The sequence below is a fragment of the Zootoca vivipara genome, chromosome 6, assembly GCF_965207765.1.
Source record: "Zootoca vivipara chromosome 6, rZooViv2.hap1.1, whole genome shotgun sequence".
NCBI classification, from domain to species: Eukaryota; Metazoa; Chordata; class Lepidosauria; order Squamata; family Lacertidae; genus Zootoca; species Zootoca vivipara.
Window position 1 is genome coordinate 84,226,166 of NC_142589.1, and position 7,399 is coordinate 84,233,564.

General features: G+C 44.6%; 1 non-coding gene across 1 annotated transcript; it reads right to left on the reverse strand.

The window, feature by feature from the left end:
• Positions 1-401: 401 nt before the first annotated feature.
• Positions 402-477, reverse strand: TRNAI-GAU (transfer RNA isoleucine (anticodon GAU)). Its single transcript has one exon. It is a non-coding gene; the product is annotated as a tRNA-Ile (tRNA).
• Between the last annotated feature and the right edge of the window lie 6,922 nt (positions 478-7,399).

Below are 7,399 nucleotides of genomic sequence, written 5' to 3' on the forward strand. Positions count from 1 at the left end.
GCAAGTAGATAAATAGGAACCGCTACAGCGGGAAGGTAAACGGCGTTTCCGTGTGCTGCTCTGGTTTGCCAGAAGCGGCTTTGTCATGCTGGCCACATGACCTGGAAGCTGTACGCCGGCTCCCTCGGCCAATAATGCGAGATGAGCGTGCAACCCCAGAGTCGGTCACGACTGGACCTAATGGTCAGGGGTCCCTTTACCTTTACCTTTAATCCTGGAAGAGGGTAATAATAATAATAATAATAATAATAATAATAATAATAATAATAATACCCCTCCCATCTGATAAGGGGAGTAGGGAAGCTGCCTTACACAGAGCCAGACCATTGATGGATTGGTGGCTGTGGGGAGAGCTGGATTCATAGAATCAGGAAAGGAACCTGAGGGTCATCTAGTCCAACCCCCTGCAAGGCAGGAATCGAACCTGCAACCTTGGCATTATCAGCACCACGCTCTCACCAACTGAGCTATCCAGGCTTTGAGATGTCAACTCAGGGGATGTCAACTCAAAGCTATCCAGGCTTTGAGATGTCAACTCAGCCTATCCAGGCTTTGAGATGTCAGAAGGGCTGCTGCCTCTTGGATTTGGGTGACTGTCCAGGCTTGTGTGGGTGTTTGTTTCTGGCCCATCTTTTTGACCTAGGGCAGCAAGTCTCATACGTTTGTTAGGGGGGACCTAGGCCTCTTCCTCTTTCCCCCTTGACCTCAAGGTTTTCAAGATGGAGGTGGAGGGAACAACCATTGTCACCTGCAATTCCTGTGCAATGTTTGTTTTCTTGCCAAAGGATGTGGGTAGCTACACGTGCAACAATTGCAAGTTGGTTGCCCTACTAGAAAACAAGGTTGCCCTTCTGGAAGAGAAGGTGCAGCAGCTTCAGGGGCGTGTATCTACGCTCCAGAGAATTAAAGAGCTGGAGCTTTTCTTGGATGCAGCAGAGCACACTGTCTGCACCAAGGAGGAGACAGGGGATCTCCCTGAGGAGGAGGTCAGTTCCCCAACACAGCAGCCAGATGTATGGAGGAACGTGACTCATAGAAGTAGAAGGCCCAGGGATCGCTCTGAGTGCTTAGAATTACACAACCGTTTTGAAGTGCTCATGGAAGACGAGGAACAGACTCCACCTGAGGATCTCTCCCTCATCACAGTTGATGAGGAATATGAAGACGAGCAACCAAGTCAGTCCTCTGGAAATATGCAGGTAACCTTGGAAGGGACAGCACATGGAAGAATCCCAACCAAGCCTATGAAGAGGCGTGTAGTGGTGATTGGGGATTCCCTACTGAGGGGTACAGAAGCAGTGATCTGTGGGCCTGACAAGATGTCTCGAGAGGTGTGCTGTCTACCTGGGGCCAAGATCAAAGATGTAACAGAACGGCTGCAAGGAATCATAAAACCCACCGACAAATACCCCTTCCTTTTGGTGCATGTGGGAACCAATGACACTGCAAGCCATAGCTTACAGAAGATCAAAAATGATTATGAGGCTCTGGGCAGGAAGTTGAAGCAATTAGATGCACAAATTGTCATCTCTTCTGTCCTCCCAGTTGAACGACATGGCCCAGGGAGAGAGGGAAAAATAGGGGAAGTGAACAACTGGCTTCGCAAATGGTGCAAACAGGAACGGTTTGGATTCCTAGATCACGGTCTGCAGTTTCTTGAAGATGGACTTCTGGCAAGTGATGGACTGCACCTCACAAAAGTTGGGAGGAATGTTTTTGCCACAAAACTCAAAAACCTCATCAGGAGGGCTTTAAACTGACTTATGTGGGGGAGGGAGACAGTGGTCCTGAAGGTAGGAGTCTATCAAATGCTGAAGATGATCATCCAAATGTCAAGGACCAAATGGAGCAAGCAGCATGCAGACCTAGTGGTGGGACGAAAATATCCTTAAATAAGAGACATGGGGGAATGATCAACGGTCTTCAATGTCTGTATACTAATGCACAGAGCATGGGAAATAAACAAGATGAACTTGAGCTCTTGGTACAGCAAACTAAATATGACATAATAGGCATCACTGAAACCTGGTGGGATGAGTCTCATGACTGGAATGTAGTAATAGAGGGATACAATCTATTTAAGAGAAATAGACCAAACAGGAAAGGAGGAGGAGTAGCTTTATATGTTAGGGATATGTATACCTGTGAAGAGATCCAGGATTTAAAACTTCAAAGCCAAATTGAGAGTATCTGGGTCAAAATTAAGGGAGAGAAAAACAACAGTGATCTCATTGTGGGAGTTTACTATAGATCCCCAAGCCAAACTGAGGACACAGATGATGCCTTCCTGGAACAGATGGCCAAGCATTCCAAAGGAAGTGAGATAGTAGTAATGGGGGATTTCAACTATCCTGATATTTGTTGGATGTCAAACTCAGCCAAGAGCATAAGGTCGAACAGATTCCTCACTGGCCTTGCAGACAACTTCATTGTCCAGAAAGTGGGAGAAGCAACAAGAGGATCAGCCATTTTAGATCTGGTCCTAACCAATAGTGATGACTTGGTTAGTGGGGTAGAAGTGGCAGGATCATTAGGTGGGAGTGACCATGCTCTTCTGGAGTTTATTATCCAGCGGAAAGGAGCAACCAAGCATACTAAGGTCCAAATTCTAGACTTTAAGAAAGCCGACTTCAGAAAACTTAGGGAAACGCTGGGTGAAATCCCATGGACAGTAATACTAAAAGGGAAGGGAGTTCATGATGGTTGGGAGTTTGTTAAAAGGGAGATATTAAAAGCACAACTTCAGGCAATACCAATGAGACGGAAACATGGAAGGTGCCTAAAGAAGCCAGGCTGGCTATCTAAAGAACTTTTGACTGAGTTAAGATTTAAAAGGGATATGTACAAAAAATGGAAAAGGGGGGAAATCTCCAGAGAGGAATTCAAACATATAGCCAGCACGTGTAGAGACAAAGTCAGAAAAGCTAAAGCACAGAATGAACTCAGGCTCGCCAGAGAGGTTAAAAGCAACAAAAAGGGCTTTTATGGGTATGTCCGTAGCAAAAGGAAAAACAAGGAAACAGTGGGGTCACTCAGAGGAGAAGATGGTGAAATGCAAACAGGGGACAGAGAAAGGGCAGAACTCCTCAATGCCTTCTTTGCCTCAGTCTTCTCCAAGAAAGAAAACAACGCCCGACCTGAAGAATATGGAGCAGATGATTCAGCAGGGGAAACACAGCCCAGAATAAGTAAGGAGGTAGTACAAGAATACTTGGCTAGTTTAGATGTATTCAAGTCTCCAGGGCCAGATGAACTACATCCAAGAGTATTAAAAGAACTGGCAGAGGTGATTTCAGAACCACTGGCAATAATCTTTGAAAATTCCTGGAGAACAGGCGAAGTTCCAGCAGACTGGAGGAGGGCAAATGTTGTCCCTATTTTCAAAAAGGGGAAAAGAGAGGACCCAAACAATTACCGCCCAGTCAGCCTGACATCAATACCAGGAAAGATTCTAGAGCAGATCATTAAGCAAACAGTCTGTGAACACCTAGAAAGAAACTCTGTGATCACTAAAAGTCAGCATGGGTTCCTGAAAAATAAGTCATGTCAGACTAATCTGATCTCATTTTTTGACAGAATTACAAGCCTGGTAGATGAAGGGAACGCTGTGGATGTAGCCTATCTTGATTTCAGCAAGGCCTTTGACAAGGTGCCCCATGATATTCTTGTAAAGAAGCTGGTAAAATGTGGGCTAGACAATGCTACCATTCAGTGGATTTGTAGCTGGATTACTGACCGAACCCAAAGGGTGCTCATCAATGGCTCCTCCTCATCCTGGAGAGTAGTGACTAGTGGGGTGCCACAGGGTTCTGTCTTGGGCCCAGTCTTGTTCAACATCTTTATCAATGACTTGGATGATGGGCTTGAGGGAATCCTGAGCAAGTTTGCAGATGACACCAAGTTGGGAGGGGTGGCTAACACCCCAGAGGACAGGATCACACTTCAGAATGACCTTAACAGATTAGACAACTGGGCCAAAGCAAACAAGATGAATTTTAACAAGGAGAAATGTAAAGTACTACACTTGGGCAAAAAAAATGAAAGGCACAAATACAGGATGGGAGACACCTGGCTTGAGAGCAGTACATGTGAAAAGGATCTAGGAGTTTTGGTTGACCACAAACTTGACATGAGTCAGCAGTGTGATGCAGCAGCTAAAAAAGCCAATGCAATTCTGGGCTGCATCAATAGGAGTATAGCATCTAGATCAAGGGAAGTAATAGTACCACTGTATTCTGCTCTGGTCAGACCTCACCTGGAGTATTGTGTCCAGTTCTGGGCACCACAGTTCAAGAAGGATACTGATAAGCTGGAACGTGTCCAGAAGAGGGCAACCAAAATGGTCAAAGGCCTGGAAACGATGCCTTATGAGGAACGGCTTAGGGAGCTGGGTATGTTTAGCCTGGAGAAGAGAAGGTTAAGGGGTGATATGATAACCATGTTCAAATATATAAAAGGATGTCATATAAAGGAGGGAGAAAGGTTGTTTTCTGCTGCTCCAGAGAAGCGGACACGGAGCAATGGATTCAAACTACAAGAAAGAAAATTCCACCTAAACATTAGGAAGAACTTCCTGACAGTAAGAGCTGTTCGGCAGTGGAATTTGCTGCCAAGGAGTGTGGTGGAGTCTCCTTCTTTGGAGGTCTTTAAGCAGAGGCTTGACAGCCATCTGTCAGGAATGCTTTGATGGTGTTTCCTGCTTGGCAGGGGGTTGGACTGGATGGCCCTTGTGGTCTCTTCCAACTCTATGATTCTATGATTCTATGATTCTAACTCCTTTGCTAATCTTATTCATATGCAGGTAACGAAAGGTCTCTGGCTTGGAACGCCCAAGCCTCTCACATCACCTCCTTGGAGTCAGGCCACTATGCCCTTGATCGCTTCTCATCTCCTGCCGGGGCAAACCTCAGCTTTCCATGCAAAACAATCAGATCTTTCTCCCAGTGTCTGCAGCCAGGGGCAAAGTTTTGGGCACAGCAAACTCCCCTCCCTGCTTTCATGCCTCTTTTTCTCTTTTCGGACAGGAGATATTAAAAGCTATTGAAAGAGGCTGCCAACAGACGGGTGCAAAGCCCTTTGCTCATAAAGCATCCCAGAATGGCTGACAATTTGCCCAACACCGCTAAAATGAAAATTTAAAAATTCGCCATCTTCTTCTTCTTCCTCCCGAGGGTGATCTAGCCCAACCGCCTGCAATGCAGAGAAAGGTCGTTCCAGAATATGGAACGGAATAAACTGTTGGAATCTACGATGGCCACGATATGCATGAGAAGAAAATCAGCTACCGGTAGCTATGGCAATTGTGATTAATCTTTGAATTGGTTTTGTAGATGGATGAAAGAGGATATTGCGAGACATTTAGTGAAGAGGAAGATTTGTCAAAACCAGCTTGTCAACACCCTTCTTAAATTGTGGAACCCAGAACTGGACACTGTGTTCCAGGTGGGGTCTGACCAAGGCAGAATAGAGCGAGGCTATGACTTCCCTTGATCTGGACACTAGAATTCTGTTGACGCAGCCTTGAATAGCATTAGCAATTTTTGGTGCTGCAGCACCCTGTGGACTCGTGTCAAGTTTGTGGTCTACTACGCTGTGACCGCTGCTAGAATCTTGGTAGCTAAAAATTTGAAGAGCGAGACGCTGCCCACAGTAATAGACTGGCAAACACAAATGTTAAACTACATTAGGATGGCATGGTTGACAGACTCAATGAGAGATATACCCGTACAAAAGACAGTGAAAGAGTGGAGAGTGTACAAGAACTATCTTAAAACATACTACCCAAATAGCTCTCTACTCATGGACATTGAATGATGCTTGAGAGAAACAGAAAAGATTAGAATAATAATGAGGAGGAAAAAGAGATATCATTAATATAAGCCTGTGAAACATAAGATATAGAAAAGTGTGCAACAAAAGGGACAGGAAGTATCTATATGTAGATGTGATGAGTGTATTTGTATTTGTGTATTTGTTTTGTATTCTTATTTGTTTTGTAAACCTGTGAGGATAAGTTTTGATGAAATACTGGAAGAATAAGGGTTTCTTTTGCCCTCTTTTTTTCTTTTTCTTTTGTCCTCTTTTTTATTGACCTCTTTTATTGTATTGTCGTTTTTTCCCCCCTCCCTTATTATACTCCCCACCTTACTATTCCTCTTTGTATGTAAGTATGTATTTGTTGGTTTGTTGATTTTAAACAATAAAAACTATTAAAAAAAAAGTTTGTGGTATACTAAGATCCCGAGATCCTTTCCACATGTCCTGCTAGTAAGCCAGGTGTGTCCCCCCATCCTATATTGGTGCATCTGGTTCTTCCTGCCTAAGTGCAGAACCTGACATTTGTCTCCATTGAAACATACCCTCCAAGATTTCTCCAGTGGAAATAGGGACATCCTATTCCATAAGAATTTCTTGCAGGGTTAAAAGTATTTCCTTGCAAGGCAGGCACACCCTGTAAACGCCCCTCATGGCTTTCCCACCCACCCAGCCTGGGTTATGGATTATGCAAGCGCTATTGATCTTGGCACCTGGGGAGCAAATGTTCACAAAAGTGATGCAGCAGAAAGGAGGGAGATGCGTTTATTCTCTAGGGTGTGGAAGGGGAAGATGATTAAGAGACGGGAAACTCTCAGGGAGAAGGAGGAAATGTTTCTTCATGGCGACTGACTGAGGGAAAATGAAAAGAACATTTGGTTCAGAGGTCCGCGAGCCCTAGGCATGACACGTCAACATTTGCTTTCTCAAATGGACCAGCGACATGGGAATAAAAAAAGAGAGAACATTTACTTCTGTAGACAGAGGAAAGTCCACCGACCCTGATCAATGACTCAGCGACATTTGCTTTCTCATGAGGACTAATGTCAGGATGTGGTTTATTACATCGTGGCAAAGGCCTTTCTAGTAAATCAGGGGTGGCCAACTCCCAAGAGACCGCGATCTACTCACAGAGTTAAAAACCAGCAGTGATCTACCCCCTTTTGGGGGGTTCAGGTCAAAGTTGTTGAGCTTTTTTAGGGAGGAGGAAAGCACCGATTTTGGGGGGTGCAGGGCTAAAATGTTGAGCTTTTTTAAGGGAGCCAAAGTTGTTGAGCTTCTTTGGGGGGAGCCAGTGATCTACCATAACCTCCACTGATCTACCGGTAGATCACGATCTACCTGTTGGACGTGCTTGCAGTAAAAGATGCTCAACTTCGTATGTGGCTGCTGAGACTATATAACACCAGTCCTGAAAGACCTTCATTGGCTCTCAGTATGCCCTGTGAAACACCCTCCTTGTCAGATGTCAAGGAGACAAACAACTATCTGACTTTTTAGAAGACACCTGAAGGCAGCCCTGTTTAGGGAAGCTTTCAATGTCTGATATTTTATTATTATTATTATTATTATTATTATTATTATT